Here is a 20,944-nt window from a genome sequence, read left to right on the forward strand (position 1 = left end):
TTGTAAACATTTCTGTCCTCAAAAGCATTGTTAAAAGGGATGTAAAGTATTTGGAAAAGCAGTGACTCTGGGATGAAGGCTTGTGCTGGTGTTTGGAAGATTGTTTGTTTGAATCCTAACAGGGTTGTGAGGGACTATGACCAAGTGCCAAGGGGAGGTTCATATCTAAATCCCTCACACCACTGTGGTCACTGCTGCGGGGCTCTTAAGCACGAGACTCTCCCAGCTACTGTATTACAGTCCCAGATTTCTTGCAGGACATGTCTGGTACCTACACAGACATATTTTATAATAAGTGTTCTTTTCTTCAGACACTCCAGGTATTCCTCAATTAAGATGCCTTTGGACAGATTTTTCTAACATTTAATTTTGCATCACTACTTATTTAATGCATATGTGTGTCCTGACCCACTTGTGTTTATTATGGTATTGTAAAAAGGGCCAAACTATTAGTCTGATGTCGGATTCCAATAAAATGGCTGAAGGTTTCTGCGTTGTTGTGTCTTTTCTGAGCGCTGAAGCAAAAACACTTATTACACTTTGTAACAACTTTTTTGTTCCTAGGTACTAAGTGTTATTTCCTAATTGCTCATGCCTCAAAAGTATAGAATATGGCTATTATTCCCCACAAACTTTGGTTTTGTGACCAGCACAGTAATATTTAGAAATGTACCTATTTCCAATGAGAAAACGGGTGAATTTGTGTCTTTTCAGTCACAAAAAGTCAGAAAAAACAACATTTATACTAAAATAATACAAAAATTACAACAAAATATTTAGACGAGAGTAGTTTTCCGAGATTTACGATTATACTGTAAATTACTTTCACGAATCAGCCCCCAAATGTACTCATCATACTTCAAGATGTCCAGCAAGGTCTTGATGCTGTTGTAATCCTCTTAGAGGTGCACAAAGTGAGACATTGGAAGAGACGGGTACTTGTTAACATTATGAAGCAGCACAGTTTTGAGGCTCCTAGATGAGCTATCAATAAAAGTCGCCACTCATTGTGGTTACAGGCGATTCCGATTGCCTCGAACAGACTGGTCACTGGTCGCTTCCTCTCATCTGCGACTTGCACACTTTCATCCAACAGGTTCCACTGCTTGAGCCCAGACATCAAAAGCTTGGCATTGGACTTGGTGAGACCATGATCTCTAATCATCAGTCATTGAGGTCTTTTTGGTTGGGGTAGGCTTTCTCTCCTCAGCTCCACCTCTGAAATTGTCATCTGGATCTACAATGTCTCTGACTGGATGCTCTCTTCTAAAGATGGCTGCTCTCTCTCTGGAGGAGTGGGTATGGGGAGGTCATGGCAGTGTGGCACCAGGGCGATGGTTAAAGGAAGGTCCGGATAGCAGTTACATTCTTGCCAGTATGACATTTGGAAGGGTGCACCATGCAGAAGTAGCAGTTGCTTGAGTGGTCAATGGGTTCCCGGAAAATTCTTGGGATATGTTTAAAATGTTTTACAATTTAAAAAATTAACACATTTTATAACATAAAATGCCAAGCAACAACTGTCCATCTTACCTTCCAGAGTTTTTTGCAGTGCTTGCAGGTGAAATTAGGTGCCCAGGTTTTGTCTTGATCGCCGACAGGCATACCGAAATATGCCTTGTAGGCCTCACACATCTTAGCAGATGCTTCCACAGAGTACTTATTCGCTCTTGTTTTGATAAATTGGCCAAAGATACATTTAAATGTGTCTGCCAGATGCTTGCAGCCTCTTGATGCCATCTCAGAAAAATCCAGATGTGTATCCACTAAGCAGCTGGAACTAAACTGAACTGGTGGGCTTAAGGCCCCTGTATTTATACTACTATTTATATTACTAGAAAGTTCTAGAAGTTTTCATAGTATTTGTTATATTTTTACATATAAATCTTGTGTCTTTGTATTGGTCCTGAGCTGTTGAAGGGGAGAAGGGGGAGAGGGAGAGAAGAGGGGCAACAAGGTGATTTGAAATTTATTACACATGGTGATATTCAGGTGTAGATTTTAGCTTTTGTGAGAGTGGGTCGAAAGTTCTTTGTTATTTCATGAATTGATTTGTGTTGGGCTATCAGACATCTTGGCATCAGCCTTACAGTATTCAATGCACATGACACTAGAATTAGAACAATTGTTGACTGTCGAGAATGAGTATCTTGGTTGTATTAATATACATCACTTCAATAACTGTCGTTTTCATTTGTAAGCATACTCCAATTACTTTGGGCATGGGCAGCTGGCCTCCAGGTAATAATAATATTAATAATTTCAATGTATATAGGGCTTTTCTTTTGCATAGCATTTTCAAGGCACTGGATGAAAGAAAGCAGAAAAGATTGCTGGTAAAGATGGGTTTTTAGATCTTTCTTGAAGGTTTCAAGACATTCGTTATTACGGTAAAGGCAGGGAGTTCCACATATGAGGACCGTAGACTGAGAAGGCACTGTCACCCATGGTACAGAGTCTTGTTTTGGGGACATGGAGGACTGAGTACATGGTTGACCTTTATAAGCAAGCTGAAGTTTGGGCAGCTATGAGCTCTGTCAAGTAGGAAGGTCCCAGGCCATGTAGGGATTTAAACACTAACAAGAGCACCTGATAGTCCACTCTGGATTTAACAGGAAGCTAGTGTAATTTTTCCAAGACTGGAGTGATGTGTGCAGAACTTTTTGTCTGGTGAGAATTCTGACAGTGCTGTTTTGAAGCAGTTTGTGTAGGTCTTTCCTTGGCAGGTCACTTAGGACAGCATTACAGTAATCGAGACACGATTTTTATATGAAAGTAAGAGGTCTTGCACACCACTTTTATGTGATCACATTTGATTCAACACTTCACAATCAATCTGGGAGTGTTTCAGTATCTTCAGAGCACAGTTATTTTTAATTTATAACACAATTTATTATATACTGTATAACTTTTGCTGCATATGTATTTTTGGAATCCAGTAGAATAAAAAAACTAAAGAAATGGAGGAACAAATATCATAATTTGTCATTCATACTTTCAATTTATGAATTGTAAGGAGTGGGGCTCTTAGTTGAGATCTTCACATACTGATTAATTTAATGTCTCTCACATATCCATGCTTAAACCTTTGCTGCTCAGCGAATAAGGAATGAAATTGAGAGTCTGTCTCTTATAGTATGTGCGTGTCTCTGTGTGAATGTACTGACAGTTTGTGTCTGGATAGATCGAATTAATTGGAAAATTGATTCATAAATAGCAAATGCTGTTTTTTAACTGTTTGGTTTTAGCAGTAGGGTTAGGGTCAGTCTATAGTCATTTAATGCTCTTAATATAAAAACATTTGAAGCCTATGGTTTGTCCCCATTCAGCTACGGAAACGTGTTTGTTTCCACAAACTTTCCCTTCTTGAGCTTGAATATGGGGCCAATTTGGACCGCGTTTCCCTTCCTCCCCTACTGTCCTGGTGATCAGCAGTGTGACAGCCAAGGGATCGAGTTCTTTCGAAGGAGCAAAGCATCCCAGAAATTCTCTGATATAGTCTAAAAATTCTAAATTTAGCGGTGGATGGGATGAGCTTTCCACGCCATGTCTCTAAACCCTGCAGGCAATAATTCACTCTTATCTGAATAACCTTGTCTGTTTGTGGAAGTCTTGTATATGTGTGTATTTCCTCAGTGATTTGCTGCTCAGAGACATGGTCAGATAAACAGTTGGTTGTGTCAGTCACCGGTTGCGGGAGAGCTGCTATCTGTGTTCAAGGGAGGCTCTCCTTGCTCTGTTTCCTCCAAAGTGCACTGTATGATTCGTACAGCCATTACTACTGCTGTGCATTACAGCGAGTGTGTCAGCCTGTCAGGAGCTTGCAGAGAAAGGAGCAAAATAACAAGGACACAAGGTACATTCATGGCATAACATACAGTCTATCATTTGAATAGCTATCCACTTATGTATGTAGACACATGTGTTTCCTCACTCTGAGCACAAACCATCTTAGAATGTCCAGTAAGTTTCAGGATACAAATATCGAAATGTCTTGCATACAGTCTCAAAGCTTGGCTTCTCATAGATTAAACACACGGATGCATCTGATGTCCTAACCACCATTCATCCCCAAGGAGCCAATGGTCCATTATCTGGCTGTAGCCAAATTATTCTTGCTCGACCTGAAGTCACACTATTGTGATACACAGTGTAAAGGGCTAAATGGAGGGTGAAGCAGCACGCCCAAGGCTTTATCCGAAGGCTTGTTTACCCCATGGCAGGGTCCCCAAAGTCATGGAAATCTTCAGTGATTTTTCAAATTGTAATTTCCAGGCCTGGAAAATCATGTAAATTATTAAACTATTTAAATGTAATGGAAATTTGTGTAGTGGGTAAATTTCTCTAGTTATTTTCTATGTTTGGCTGTCAAATATTTAATCAAATCAAATCAAATCAAATCAATTTATTGTCACACTACCATGTACACAAGTGCAACAGTAGGTGAAATTCTTGTGTGCAGTTCCGAGCAACATAGCAGTTCATGACAGTGACGAGACATATACCAATTACAATAAACAACATACTTACACAACACAATTTACATATCAGATGTACACATACTTACACAACACAATAATTATATACAATGTACAGTAAACAATACACACAATATAGATTACACAATATACAATAAGTGGGAGTACATGAAATATATATAAGTAGTTGAATTGAGGAGAATATGTTGACAGTCCAGTGTGAGATTATAGATGAATAAAGTGCAGTGCTAATTATAGATCCTGATAGATCAAGTGTTCAACAGTCTGACTGCTTGGGGGAAGAAGCTGTCATGTAGTCGGCTGGTGCGGGTCCTGATGCTGTGATACCGCCTGCCTGATGGTAGCAGTGAGAACAGACCATGACTCGGGTGGCTGGAGTCTCTGATGATCCTCCGAGCTTTTTTCACACACCGCCTTGTGTATATGTCCTGGAGGGAGGGAAGCTCACCTCCGATGATGTTTCTGGCAGTTCGCACCACCCTTTGCAGGGCTTTGCAGTTGTGGGCGGTGCTATTGCCGTACCAGGCTTTGATGCAGCCAGTCAGGATGCTCTCTACAGTACTAGTGTAGAACCGTGTGAGGATGTGGTGGTTCATTCCAAACTTCCTCAGCCGTCTCAGGAAGAAGAGGCGCTGGTGAGCCTTCTTCACAACGGCCTCAGTGTGAACGGACCATGTGAGTTCCTCAGTAATGTGGACACTGAGGAACTTGAAACTGCTGACTCTCTCCACCGGTGCTCCATTAATGGTGATGGGGCTGTGTACTCTGTCTTTTCTCCTGAAGTCCACTACAAGCTCCTTGGTTTTACTGACATTGAGGGAGAGGTTGTGCTCCTGACACCAGCGTGTCAGAGTGTGCACCTCCTCTCTGTAGGCTCTTTCATCATTGTCAGTGTTCAGACCTACCACCGTTGTATCATCAGCAAACTTAATGATGGTATTGGAGCTATGTGTTGCCACACAGTCATGTGTGTATAGGGAATACAGGAGAGGGCTAAGAACACAGCCCTGCGGGGCTCCAGTGTTGAGGGTCAGTGATGAGGAGGTGTTGCTGCCCATTCTAACCACCTGACGTCTGCCTGACAGGAAATCCAGGATCCAGCTGCACAGTGAGCTGTTTAAGCCCAGAGCCCGGAGTTTCATATCAAGCTTGGAGGGCACTATGGTGTTGAATGCTGAGCTGTAGTCTACAAACAGCATTCTCACATATGTGTTCCTTTTTTCCAGATGGGAGAGAGCAGTGTGTAGTGTAGATGCAATGGCATCATCAGTGGAGCGGTTGTTGCGGTAGGCAAACTGCAATGGGTCCAAAGAGGTGGGCAGAACAGAGCAGATGTAATCTCTGATTAACCTCTCAAAGCATTTGCTGATGATTGCAGTCTTTTAAGCAAGTGATTGTGGCTTGCTTCGGTACAGGCACAATGGTTGATGTTTTGAAGCATCTGGGCACTACAGACAGGGAGAGGGACAGAATCGGCTAGAAATTGCTCTTTGCGAGTGCAATCCACCAGTAATGGTGGACTCATGAACATAAACAGTAGCATATGTGAGAGAGGCCTTTAGTTGCTTACAAGTTACCCTGGGTTCCTTTGTGACCTCGTGGACTATTACACTTTGTTTGTGCCATGTTGCCACTTCCACAAGCATGCGTTGTGAAGATCAGGCTTTGATAGATACCTTTTCTTTAAACAAAACAGGGCACCCACTCACACCTGATTGCCATCCCATTGTTTGAAAACGCCTGACTCTAATTTCACCTTTCAAATTAACTGCTAATCTTAGAGGTTCGCATACTTTTACCTCTCACAGATATGTAATATTGGATAATTTTCCTCAATAAATAAATGGCCAAGTATACTATTTATGTCTCATTTGTTTAATTGGGTTCTCTTTATCTACTTTTAGGACTCGTGTGAATATCTGATGATTTTAGGTCATATTTATGCAGAAATATAGAACAGTGTTTCCCCGCCTTTCATTCTGCTATGGCACACTTTTTAAGACTAAAAAATTCTACGGCACACCACTATCCCACATAGGCTAACCATCGTCAATATTTTTACTTTTCAAGAACATTTACATGTTTTCTGTCCATCCTAGTAGCATGTTTACTTGTAATGTTTGAAATTCGGCTATGCAAATGTATAGGTAGGCTACGCTGTGTAAGGTGGCAAGAGCGCTAAATTGGTAATGAAATTGCTTCTTTTCTCATTTGTAAATTTGTTCTTGCAATGCCACAACAAATTGCAGGGATATAAACTCATGAGGGGCGAAAAAGGTAAGACAATCACTGGTCCATTAACTTTTTTTCTGGGGATATTGTTTTTAAAGAATAACCTAAAAGCACCAATTACAGCTATTTTAGTGATTCATGTTTATTCAAGTTCAAAGCTGCAAAATAAAGAGTATTTTGGTGAGGCTTGCTACTGTTTCACAAATGTGTTCAATTTTATTAACTGATTAGTTCAGTGACCCCTTCTGGAAATGTCACTAGGTGGTGCCAAATGAGCATCCTATGTACTATGAGTGAATCAGTGAATCATTTTGAGTCATTCATGACCGAAATCTACCAAGAGACTTTATAGTGTTTAAGCATTAAAAGATCAAAGCAGATCTATAGTCTTCCTTCAGTCTGAGCATTATATTTCATCCAAAAAGACAGCAATAATAGTCAAATAATAGTGAGGTTTAATAACATCCTTACCTTCTCCTTTATTCAAACTTGCATGGCTACAAATCTACTTTATAAGAATTATAAACACAAAGCAGATCTACGGTATCATTGTCTTACAGTAGCCTATTTAAACTGCTGAGCATGGCTTTTATCAGAAAAGAGCACAATAATAGACTAATAATAATCATTTTGAGTTTCAATAATGTTCTTTCTTCATTGTAAAGCATCAACGCTTCATTCATCGACAGCGTCAAGTGCCGCATCGCCCTCCACATGACAAGAGTTGCAGAAAGTGGTACAGAGGGGCGGTTTTACAAGTTTGCCACATAAAAAAGCGAGAGGTGTACACAATATACATTGAAAACATGTATTTTGAAGAGTGAAAAAAGCTTGCCGTTGCTTTGATAGCAGAAAGTAAAAGGACTTGTTTATGTTTAGGTCTAAGCATTTAAGCAATATAAATTAGTTCAATAACTGGGGTCTTTGATATTCATAAACGATAAGGTAATATTTAATTAAAATGAACAATGAGACATTTAATGTCTCTTAAAAAATGTGGACAGTTGCTTAGTACTCTCAAAGACATTATTAGAGAAGAAAAAACGTGAGTGTGAAAAACACTTCATAGACTTCAATGTATTCTGCAAGGTATTCGCGCTGACATGAGTCATATGATGACTCTTAACGCGTTGAAATATCAGTCACTTTTGCACATCAGTTCTCTTCACAATCACAAAAGTGACCGATTATGGTTTTAAAATGGTGAATTTCCCTGAAAGGTGAGGAGTTTTGATCCCTGATTTTTTTTTAAAAAAATAAATTTTTATGCATTTATTTATTTTGTGGAATTGTGATCCAGTTGTATTTTCAAGATTCAAATATTAAAACACCAATGAACACTCCTGACGTACTGATTAAAAAAAAGGGATGGTGGATTAAGAGCGAATTAAACACTCACAGAATGCCAATGATTCACAAGCTCCTCAGATGCTTCAGTCTGCAAGTCTTTGTTTTCGTCAGGAGTATTAGGAAGGGGAGGATTTTATTTTATTACTTTGTTTATCTATGCATGCAAATGCTTCTGCATATTTCATTTCCAATGTAAGAAAAGTCTCAGCAGAAAAAATATCTGCAAAAACAAATTTCATACTTTGGTGATGTCATAATGAGTTCGGAAATAAAATTGTTATGACTGATAACTCAGTCCTAAGCTCCACCCCGTCAGGCCTTCAGAATTTCTACAGAATCCCTCAACAGTGCAAATGAATGAGCAACCAAAGTCGGAGTTTCCGATTCAACAGCCAATCAGATTGATTTATTTGTTCTTGGTGGGTGTGATCTTTAGGATATGTCCCGGTTAAGGCCTATGTATGATTTTTCAATGTCTGTTCAGGAGATGTTCATTTCACAAAACAGTCATGCTGCAGTTCCAATTACGCTTGCTTGTGCATTAAGTGTCATTTCAAGTTCTGGCTTTCGTGCGTGGATGTGCTTTTAAAATGTAAATTGATATAATTAGTTAGCTGTGACATAATGTATGATGTCAAAAGGCATAGGGTGTCTTATTCATTGTGAAACTGTGTTTTCTTAATAGCATGAATCACACTGAAGGCCTAGACTTTAAATGCACGGCCCACCACTGCTCTAAACTCATATTATCATCATTCTGGTGTGTTTGTGTGTGTGTCTGTGTGTCTTTATTAATAAAAAATACACAAACCAAATGTGAAATGTAATTTCAGCACACAGTTTACTGGACCATGACTAGATTCAGCTGGGTATTCAGAAAACCTAATGATATTTTTTGTTGTTGATTTTTCTTATACTACGAGATGACATCTGTGGTGATTTAATTCTGCTACTGCTCTATTCAGCATTTATACATTACAATTTCATAGACAAGGCTTTGTATAAAATAGTATGGCAGTTTGTTGAAATACATTGACATTTCTGTATTGTTTTAAAGCACACAGGTGATATGTTTGAAATTTCTTTTATCTATATTTTGCCACTGTATAGTGTGATGTTGATTGTGGTGATTATGACTTTCATTACCATTTGTATCATGAGCTGTTCATGGTTTACAGACTGCTTGCATATGTCTAGACCCTGGCAGATGATTTGTACATTCAACTTAACAGTTTGAGATTTCCCAGCCAACACTGTACATATTTGAACTTTACTGTGACTATTCACAGATTTTTGGACATACATTGCCAAAAATACACAAAATTTTTTGCATTTTAAAGCCCTGACCTTCCATCACAGCAACAAATAATGCCTTATATATCACTGTCCCAGTACTTATTCATAGCTGAGAATTAATTATTAGTATTATTAATCATATTTTCACTTTCTTTCTCACTTTCTCACTATTTCTCTTCTGCTCTGAAGCAAATTCACTAAACACTAAACACGGCCTCTTTCTGTGTAAATTTTGCTTAATATAAACAGTTTTCCTTCTCTTCTCTTCTCTTCTCTTCTCTTCTCTTCTCTTCTCTTCTCTTCTCTTCTCTTCTCTCTCTCTCTCTCTCTCTGGTTCGCCCAACATTTTATTCCTTTTTTTTCCCCATCCACCTACTCTTTGATCTCTCTTTAAACCCATTAAGGACATCAAAGACAGTTCCTGCCCTATTTCTCTGTTTCCTGTGGTTAGTTGGTCATTTTAAAGTGTATAATGGGGGGGATTCACATACTTGAGGAGCTTTCAAAATCACTTTGAAATCTCTGCTGCTCTCAGAATCATGGCTAAAGTACCGGCAGCACTTTAGTGGTTTCAACAATACATGAAAATCAGTGTCATAGTTAACCATTGCCAACATGTATGTGTCCACTGAATATTGCATTAAAGGTTGAAACTGTATTTGCAGGCCTAAATTGCTACACGTTATATGCACTCGTAGAATGTCTAAATTATTAAGAGAGGTAATGATTGTATTTTATAGGCTTCCACTCTGTCAGAGGCTCCAGTTCGAAAAGGGAATATCTTTGATTTTGAACGCTAGTGAGTCAGTAAATCTTCAGTCACTATGTCACAGCTTGGTCAAGTCTAATTATGAACATTATAAAAGTTTTTAAGAGAGTCTCAAGCTATAAAGAAAGTGGTTTCTGCACTAGTTCAGTATGTGTCTTAGAATATACCTCTGACGGCAACTGCGTGCTCAATTAATCTTACGCGGCAGGGCAGGGTTCATATTCTCCATTACAAAACTGTCTCTTGTGACAGCGTTTTCATTCAAACTGTCCATCAACAAGTACTGTAACAAGCAGCCAGCTTGCAGCCTGAGTTTAAATACTTAACGCCTTTCTCTTAGAGGGGAAAAAAGCTATGGAAAGTGGCAGTATGCACAGGTTGTTAGATTAAAAAGATAAAAGGTTATATCTGGCAGCCCGTCGACATGATGGAAGATTTTTTCTTATGTTAATGCTTAACGTTGATAGACTTTAAGAGGCCTTCAGTGAATTACAATGAATCTCAAGGTAAATCCTGTAATTTGCAGTCATCAGTATGCTTATTTATAATCATATTCATGATGATAAACTCATCAGGAATTTAGCATTATCTTTTTCAGCCATGCTAAACTTCTTTATATTTAATTATTTCCACTTTGTTGATATTTGTTATCCAGTCTGTTCATGCACATGCGCACTCTTCAAAAACCTGTAGGAACACTACTTATGCATTTCCATGACCACGTAAACCACTTTCTTTGTGAGAAACCTGGGTGTTACACCGCTTTCTCTTAAATCCTTAAGTGGCATAAGGAAATCAGCGTTCTCATTTACATGACCTTTCAAAATGCCACTATCTGCAAAAACCCTGGAATAAACCTCTTTCTTAAGTGCATGTTAACATGGTCATTTATTGGGCTTGTGTTGCTATGTAAGTCTGGTTGGGATGCTCAAACAAACGTAGCAATATTTTGATAGCGCCACAGAACCACAATGTTTACAATTTTGGGGGGAGTCAACCTATGAATGGCTTACTTATAGTTGTCGCTGTATATTATAGGGGATAGGAGAAATAATTTTTACATTTACACACATTACTACAATTACACATATCACCTTCAATATTTGTGGTTTGTGTTTGTCATTATACAATACAACTTAATAATTTTTTGTTCCCTCAAAATTATTTTTCTGTACTGCTTTGTCGATTTCATGCTACAGTACATGGTCACTGTGCAACTTATGATCAACATCTCTAGTGCTGAACAATAAATGAGCTGTCATTCATTTTTACTATAATTGTGCTCTAGAGATTGGGGGGATTTAATACTCTCAACAACAAGAGCTGGAAGTAGAATGTCAGAAAGCTTCTGAAAAATGTCATTTGTGTCTCTGGTGTAAAATGCTTTGAGACCTGAAGATGTGCATTCTGATGTGAACTGATTAGACATGAGGAATGTGTGGGATCTCCCTATCTCTGCTATGGAAATCCTCTTTCCTTCTTTCACACATTGCTTTCTCTCTTTTTTATGGCCATTGTTGAAGTAACAGACTGATAGTCATAATAGGAGCACTCAGAATAATATTTTAAACTGTTGAACTCTAAAGATGCCCATAACTTGACAGTGCACCCAAAGAAAACCTTTTTCTCTCTCACGCTCATTCAGAACTTTAGCAGAGATGTTTAGCCCTGTAAGTGATTTATGAAATCCCCTAAAGCACTCAGTCCAGGCAACCTATTTATGTAAAGCACACAATCAAACTGTTGTTCGACTGAAATAACAAAAGAAAACTGTCCCTCTCAATGTCTATGTTGGTTACGGCCATGATCATAGTCAGCTTACCTTACAGAAATATCGGGATGTGCCCAATTTGTGTATTCTTTGGGATATCTCTTATGTTCATTAAAAAATTATTAAATTCTACATGTTTGATTTTGATGAAGGTCTTTTTTAAATAATTCTGCTAACCCATCAGTAATGAGTCAAGTATTGCCACATAAGTATGAAGGAATTACTAATGATCTGGAGCATTATTTTAACATGAGGGTCATGGTAACGCATTATTAATTAATGAGATCTTACTCTTTCCTTCTTTGGGAGTTGAAGGTTATCGATATAGAATTCCACTCAAGATCTGCTTTCCCTGAGAAGATCTGAAGTGCTTTGGGTATGTAAATGTGACATTTTCCTTCAAATGCTATCCTGAAAATCAGATCTGAATAAATATTTTACCAAGAATTTTAGACAAAGACAGCTTTTAGATAAATATCTAAATAAATCCATTCTGAGGCATTTGCTTTAATATGTAAGCTAAAATTACGGTGTGTTTTTGCAAAGTAGTTTTATGAATATTGCATGTAACATGTTCTTCGGAAATCACTTCCATTTTAGCTCACTTTCAATATATTTACATGGTACTTGTAACAAGAATCTCCTTTACATAGCCTGGAATACAGACAGGTTGTAGTCAAATTCCAAATCAGAAAAAGAAGGCTGGTACTGTGGGTATGGGTGCATATAATATTAAAACCCTGAAGGGAATGAAAGGTAGTCTTTATAGGACAAGGGTGTGGATTGACAGGACTAATTAATTGCCAGTGAACCTGTTGGTGCTCTGGAGCAGAAACAATGTGGAACAAAAAGCATCATTAGTGAAATATTGTATTGGCAGACAGTGAGGGTTGTGCTTAGAGAGATACCTGTATCGGCAGCCTAATGGCAGCACAAGAAGGGCTGAGATCTCCAAGGCAGCTCCAGGATGAGTTCAAGTCTTGGGTCATAATCTTCACTGTGCCACAGCTAGCATGCCAAAATATGGTCTGCCAGACAATGAGTAAGTTGCCACATAGACTATATAATAGGGCTGGCCTTTGCCCTCTGTTCCTTAATGAACACTACAGGCAGATAGAAAGTGTATGAATTCCAAACTGGTATTTCTAGAAGACAGACAGTTCTAGAGGAGGTGAGTACTACCAGATGTTGATCTACATTTTTATTGTGGAAGTGGAGATGCTAGAAATTCTAAACCTACTGTAAAACACAAAAGGTGTCATCTAGCAGATATTCCAACCCACTCTGTCCCTGGTCACCATTCATTATGAATGTATGGAATAGAACTGCAATGATAGTAAGTGGTGACCAGAGACAGAGAAACTTCAATAATCTGCCAAATATTTTCTTTTGTTCCACATTCTGGTTTGGGATGACATTAGGGTGTTTTTTAGTTGTTTGTTCTTTTGCTAGGGTAGCCTAATAATCCAGTAACGATGTAATGTTAATTAAATTATATTTTTGACTTGAATAAAACCAGTTAATTTAGATGTTTCCACATGGAGCACATGGTTAACTGACAAAGCATTTTTACAATGCAGTTTGGAGACACAAAATCTCTGATATATAATGATAGATAAAATAATTTGATATTTTTATGATTCTTGTTTTGTATACTTATAACAAACAACAAGTCTAGATAAGAAAGCATTGCTAGAAACAATTAACAAATGCTGTTAAATTCAGTAAATGTTTATTTAGATATAATGACTGTGGCAGGGCGGAGGGTGGGGCCGGGTCGTGATCCTACGCACCCGGTCCCGCCCTCCGCCCTGCCAGAATGACGTTTTTTTTTTTTTTCTAAGTTCAGAAGCAGAAAAGAATCAGTTTGTCAATGCTTTGAGTCTAATTTTGAGCTTTAAGAATTGTAATTACTTTGGTCTAAAAAATGAAAACAGACGAATGACATTTGCTCAGCAATGGAAGCATTCATTATCTGCAATGAGTAGTCTAATTAGTAATGTCTAAACTTTTTCAGTCATAATGTGCTTTCTCATGGCAACAGTGTCATATGATAAGTGCAAAGGATCAGTGAGTATCATCAAACTGTTTCAGACATGTTAGAACATGTTTGATATTACATTAGGGAGTGCAATAGTTACTAACTACTAATACAATAGAAATACCATTAAAATGTATTTGCACATGTCTCCTTTAGTAATAGTTAGAACACAGTGTTGAAAGGAATTAACTTTCGATTAGAATCAAGGAGAGGTGTGCATGTGGTATTCTCAAGTCCTTTTTCATTGAGTAAAAGCAAAAGCATTTCAAGCAAATAATTAATTTCAAAGATGCTCTATTGGGTTGAGATCTGGTGACTGTGGGGGCCATTTTAGTACAGTGAACTCATTGTCATGTTCAAGAAACCAATTTGAAATGATTCGAGCTTTGTGACATGGTGCATTATCCTGCTGGAAGTAGTCATCAGAGGATGGGTACATGGTGGACATAAAGGGATGGACATGGTCAGAAACAATGCTCAGGTAGGCCGTGGCATTAAACGATGCCCAGTTGGCATTAAGGGGCCTAAAGTGTGCCAAGAAAACATCCCCCACACCATTACACCACCACCAGCAGCCTGCACAGTGGTAACAAGGCATGATGGATCCATGTTCTCATTCTGTTTACACCAAATTCTGACTCTACCATCTGAATGTCTCAACAGAAATCGAGACTCATCAGACCAGGCAACATTTTTCCAGTCTTCAACTGTCCAATATTGGTGAGCTCTTGCAAATTGTAGCCTCTTTTTCCTATTTGTAGTGGAGATGAATGGTACCCGGTGGGGTTTTCTGCTGTTGTAGCCCATCCGCCTTAAGGTTGTGTGTGTTGTGGCTTTGCTTTGGTGCATAACTCGGTTGTAACGAGTGGTTATTTCAGGCAAAGTTGCTCTTCTATCAGCTTGAATCAGTCGCCCCATTCTCCTCTGACCTCTAGCATCAACAAGGCATTTTCGCCCACAGGACTGCCGCATACTGGATGTTTTTCCCTTTTCACACCATTCTTTGTAAACCCTAGAAATGGTTGTGCGTGAAAATCCCAGTAACTGAGCAGATTGTGAAATACTCAGACCGGCCCGTCTGGCAGCAACAACCATGCCACGCTCAAAATTGCTTAAATCACCTTTCTTTTCCATTCTGACATTCAGTTTGGAGTTCAGGAGATTGTCTTGACCAGGACTACACCCCTAAATGCATTGAAGCAACTGCCATGTGATTGGTTGATTAGATAATTGCATTAATGAGAAACTGAACAGGTGTTCCTAATAATCCTTTAGGTGAGTGTGTATATATATATATATATATATATATATATATATATATATATATATATATATATATATATATATATATATATATAATATTCTGTCTAAGATGCCAGTGGAGTGTAACAAGCTTGTAATTAATCTTTACCACCATTCAGACAAGTGAAGCGAGACACTTGACCGATTAGTTCCTCTTCTTGTATTCTAGGCTGGTAGAAATATGTGCTCTTTCATGTAAGTCAGTTTGGTCAGTGAGCCTCAGCCAAGAAAATCACAATGCTTCTAAATGTATTATTACTATTTAGTTGAAGCCTACTGATTCATTAATTTTTGGCAGATGTTTGGCCAAGTAGAAAATATTGAGATAATTGTTAATTAATTAAAAATAATTTGTTGTCAATGACCTGATATTAATTGTATATTTATAGTTGGCATTGATAATTACTTGGTTGTTCACGCTTTACACTGAGGTTTTGCTTTGCGTAACAAATCCTCCCTTCAGGCAATTTTAAGAAATATATTTGAGAGGATCGAGAAATAGACACAATAACAACAAGCAGCTGAACAGCAGTCATAAGACTATAACTGAGATATGACCTGTGTGACATTTTAGATTCTGTATCTACATAAGGAAAAATTCTGATAGCTATGAATGCTTTAAAAATCAGATTTCTATGAAGCTTCATTTTATACATATTTTTGGTAAGGAGGAACCACCCATGCCAACATCAACATTTTATATCTGAATGGTCTTTCAGCATTAATTGTGACTCAAACCATCACAGTTAGTAGCTGAAAAACTGACAGTGTTGGTTTAAAACAGAAAAATGCCCAACTGCCAAACCTGCAGGAGATTAAATGCTTGTGAGCAACACCAATGAAAAGTTATCTTTCACACTGATCTTTGAGTATTTTTGTCACCAAAATGAAATCAGTTTATGTATGATGTTACTTTCCTTTGAGTAGCACCATAGGCCCATTACATCCCCAAGTGTGAGGGAGCCAATTGGAAGAGTTACTGGAGTGGTGGGACACAAACACAAAATATTTGGCCTTCTGGATGCACTTGGAAGCTATCCACTGAAGTAATATCATGTATAATTGAAGTACCAAACTATACATAAATACATACACACTCAAAACACCAACTGCCTGAACAGTCTACTAAGGATTTCTCTTTCATGATGCACTCAATGCCATGCATCTAGCTCTATTGCTCAAGGATAGAGCTAACAGCAGTTTCACACCTCACTCCAAACGTGAAATGTATGTAAAGCTGTAACATAATTACAACCTTTTACACTTAAGTTCCTCCCCATCTGCCCCAACTATTTAAGATCAAGATTACATGTAGTATATTGGTGTTTAGTTTGTTTGTTTTTATATTGTTTGATTATTTATTATATATTTGTGTACTACTCTTGTGTACTTAAACTAACTGTACAGCATTTTGGTTCAACTTTTGTTGTTTAAAAATGTGCTTTATAAAGAAAGTTGACTTGACATTAATACAACAGCATACTCACAGTGTGCTTTCACATTGACAGCACTTCTGCTGCATAACAGAGCTTCTGGCATAGTGTAGCGTCAATTCAGGCAGGTCACATTAGTCAAGATGCAATCTGATCTGCAAAGCTGATGATTAGCCGATCATGATGTTTACCAATACACTTGAGATGCTTATTAGAGCAGTTCTGTTTAAGTCCTACATTTATTCATTGTTTTTGTTGCCTTTCCATTGCATGGATCCAAGTTGCACTTAACAACCTCCTCCATTTCTTGTATGGCCGCTTTGCCTTTAGTTTTATCTACATCTGTCTTGTGTTCTGTGCTCTAAGTCTTCAAATGAGTGCCAGATTGGAATTTCTATCTTTAATGTGTTGTTGTGCTACGTCCTTGTTTTCTCAACTTGATACACAATATTTTAAGTTCTTTTATGTGTCCATTTTATCTGTTATACAATGAAGGATTGTACAAAGTTGCACTGTCAGAATGTTTAAAAATGTAACAATGTTTTAATAATTCAGCTGGATCTGTTCTGTTACCAATGGTATATTTTATTTGCTGCAGTCTCTGCTCTGTCAAAACATGGCTGCATAGATGGTTTGCCAAGAACAGAACCACACCGCCAACACCAACAGATTCCTTTAATTGTCTTTAAGTGAATGTAAGTATTCATTGAAGTAATCAAGTCAAGTATTCATTTGACAGAATTGGTTCTGACTGAAACATATCGATGTTGAATTTTTCCTATAAGAACGACCAGAAATGATCAAATTACAAACCTGATCATCATGAAATCTCATTTACGGGTGAAGGAGGACTGCACTGGCAGCCAAAAGCTTGGAATAATTTACAGACTTTGCTGTTTTAGAAGGAATTTGGTACTTGAATTCATTACGTGGCATTTAAACTTATCACAAACTATAGTCAGGACATTACTGATGTAAAAAACAGCATCATCACTATTTGAAAAAATAAAATCTAGACAGGCCCTATTTCCAACAGCCATCACTTCAACACCTTATCTTTGAGTAATCGTACTAAATTGCTAATTTGGTACTAGAAAATCACTTGCCATTATATCAAACACTGTTGAAAGATATTTGGTTCATTAAATAAAGCTTAACATTGTCTTTGTGTTTGTTTTTGAGTTGCCACAGTATACAATAGACTGTCATGTCTTAAAGTCAATATTAGATAAAAAATTTCAAAAAAGAAACAGCTTTCTCTAGAAACTCATCAGTTTTTTCAATAAAGGGGTGTGATCAATAGCATAATTTTTTACTGTGGTATTGAATTTCAAATTTCAAGAATTAATGAATTTCACTGGTACTGGTACTATCTAACAGTTTGAACTTTAATCATTTATTATATACTATATTTATATATACAGTGTAGGATCGAAGAAGCCCAGCAGAAGGAAATTAAGAACAATTAAAACAGAATTTCACTGGAAATTCCTCAAAGCCATAAAACTATGGGCTGCTAAAATGGCTCACTAAAGTCTGGCATGGCCAGCTAAATAAGATGAACCATATCTGTCCAATAACACAAACAAAGGAGAATTGCCCGGATAGCACATACTTGAAAACACTCATGTTAATAAATTGTTTGCTTGACTGGAGGACTACTATTCTAGTGAGGACCCCCACCGCTTTGGGGCCAGAGGTGATAGACAATAAAAGACAGAGTAGAACACTCCCTGGAAACTCCAGCAAAAGCTAGGACACTCTTCTTTTGTCCTTCAATATAAACCAATTAGCTACACTTAAACTAAACTGATCAGGAGATCATGAGACATCGTGATCATGATTCTGCAAATAGCAGCTAAAAAGGAGTCCCTTTGTTTCATTCATTTAGTAACATAAACTTAAACACTTAAAATGAGACATTTCCTGTATAACATGACTATCGTCATTGTTCAATACACAGAGATTTACCAGACTGGATCTGAACTGTTGAATTTCTCTTTACAAACTAAACTAATTCTCATAACTCCAAATGTTCAAATTAACTTTTTAATTGTATACAAGTGTATCTCAGGACATCTCATCTTAATCTAGGAACTTTGACACGAACACAAAATTTACTTTAATGTTATTTTATCATACACCTACCGTAATTTCCGGACTATAAGCCGCAACTTTTTTCCCACACGTTGAACCTCGCGGCTTAAACAACGACGCGGTTAATATATGGATTTTTCCCGCTTTCAAATTTTATTTAAAAAAAAAAAACATTCTGTGACGTGCTCAGTTTTTTGGCGGCATGAAGCTTTCATTAGACCAATGAAATTGCTGAATGGTTTAAGGTCAAACAACTTTTTTTGTTTACTGTTTAGATTAAATCGAGTGTGCTCAAACTTCCCATCATTCTGATTACGGTAGTCATTTTGTCACCCTCAAGACACGGAGAAATGCATATAATGCAGCTTTCAAGTTGAAGGCGATTGATCTGGCTGTTGGAAAAGGAAATAGAGCTGCTGCACGGGAGACGTTGGAAACAGCAGCGTGATGAATTGACTCAGTGCAAAAAGACAACTAAAGCTGAGGCTAATCAACTCCGACACCGAAGGAGATGACTTCAGTGGTTTCAGTGCACAGGACGAGGAAGATAGTGACCAATGACTTTCTTGCTAGGCTACTGTTTACTGCAAATTTTTTATTTTTTGTTACAAGCCGTGTTTGGCAGCGGGGGCGTGGTCAAGCGCCCGTCCGGGAGAAAAAAGCGGTAAGGGCGCTTACACCTGAGCTAATGTCTAACACCTGTGTCTAATTTCAGTAAGCGTGGGGAGAGCGGCATAAAAAGGCAGCAGAGAGAGTGTGAGAGAGTGAGTGAGTGAGTGAGTGAGTGAGTGAGTGAGTGAGTGAGTGAGTGAGTGAGTGAGTGAGTGAGTGAGTGACAGACTGACAGACAGACAGACAGACAGACACACGTCAGTCTAGTGTTGGCACATAGAAGAATTGGGAAACTTTATAAAATTGATTGTAAACATTGCTGTGGCCATTAAAAGCCTTACCTGGAACATCAAGTGCCCTGCTTCACGTGTCCTTCTTGGGAAAACTGTCACACTGGCACCAGTGTGACAGTTTTCAGCACTTGATGTAAGCGCCCTTACCGCTTTTCTCTCCCGGACGTGCGCTTGACCACGCCCCCGCTGCCACACCGTGTTTCGTTAATGCCTATTTATTTTTGTTACAAGCCGTGTTTCGTTAAAGCCTATTTATTTTTGTTACAAGCCGTGTTTCGTTAAAGCCTGAGTAAAGTTCATTTGTTTCAATGTACCGGTAGGCACCTGCGGCTTATAGACATGTGTGGCTTATTTATGTTCAAAATAATAATTTGTTTAAAATTCAGTGGGTGCGGCTTATATTCAGGTGCGCTCAATAGTCCGGAAATTACGGTAATCTGCCAAAGTGCCTAGAACATTCATTCAAGGTTTAACCTGATCATAATCCTGACAATTATGTTTTTCATAATGTGTAATGTATTATTTGCATTTAAAACTAACAAACTAATTAGTAGGAAGTTTTATCAAGCATTAAAACTGAATTATAATTGTAATTTAATAAGAAAGTATGCCATGATTAATATGGAAATGCTAGCCTGTGTATGTAGAGAATGTCGAACGTCATGTCTCTTGCATTGTTTTCAAGATATAAAATGTATGATTAAAACATGTAATTTTTTGAGCGGGAATTTTAAGAATCCTTTACACAAAGGATTGTAGTAAATCAACTTTGAAAAGGAAGGAGGGAGTTCACCGTGTGCCTCTGAAAAGCCAACTCTGATTGGCTTAGAGCCTATTTGGGGTGTGAATGGGTTTAAGACTAGCTTGGACAACCCCCAGTTGAGGCCTGACTTCTTCTCGTACTGCGCGCTCCACTTCCACTTAAGCTCCGCGCTCTGGCCCTCGTGGCTTGTAGCCTCTTGTCCCTCAAGTTCCATGCAATGTAGAAGTCCAGGATGGCTCGGAGTAAAACTCAAGTGGACGCCCTTCCCTTCTCTGTGCTACGACACACACGTGACGAGAGTAGCAAGTCTTCCATGCAGAATGCCTCGCTTCAAAGCCCGCCTCATCATCCATCGACACAACAGACAACAAACTATCCACGATCTTAACAGATGTCACCAAATCATTGATGGAACAACTCACACGTTCTAAAAAGAGCCAAAGAACTATGGAAATGCAAGGAAAAGCAATACATCTCCAGACTTTG

The 20,944-nt window shown here is 38.2% G+C and overlaps 1 protein-coding gene across 1 annotated transcript in view; it reads left to right on the forward strand.

Moving 5' to 3' along the window:
• Positions 1–20,944, forward strand: part of LOC127662097 (glutamate receptor ionotropic, delta-1-like) — a 419,478-nt gene that overhangs the window by 283,248 nt on the left and 115,286 nt on the right. The window lies entirely within an intron of this gene.

This window comes from Xyrauchen texanus, chromosome 22 (genome assembly GCF_025860055.1).
Source record: "Xyrauchen texanus isolate HMW12.3.18 chromosome 22, RBS_HiC_50CHRs, whole genome shotgun sequence".
Lineage (NCBI taxonomy): Eukaryota > Metazoa > Chordata > Actinopteri > Cypriniformes > Catostomidae > Xyrauchen > Xyrauchen texanus.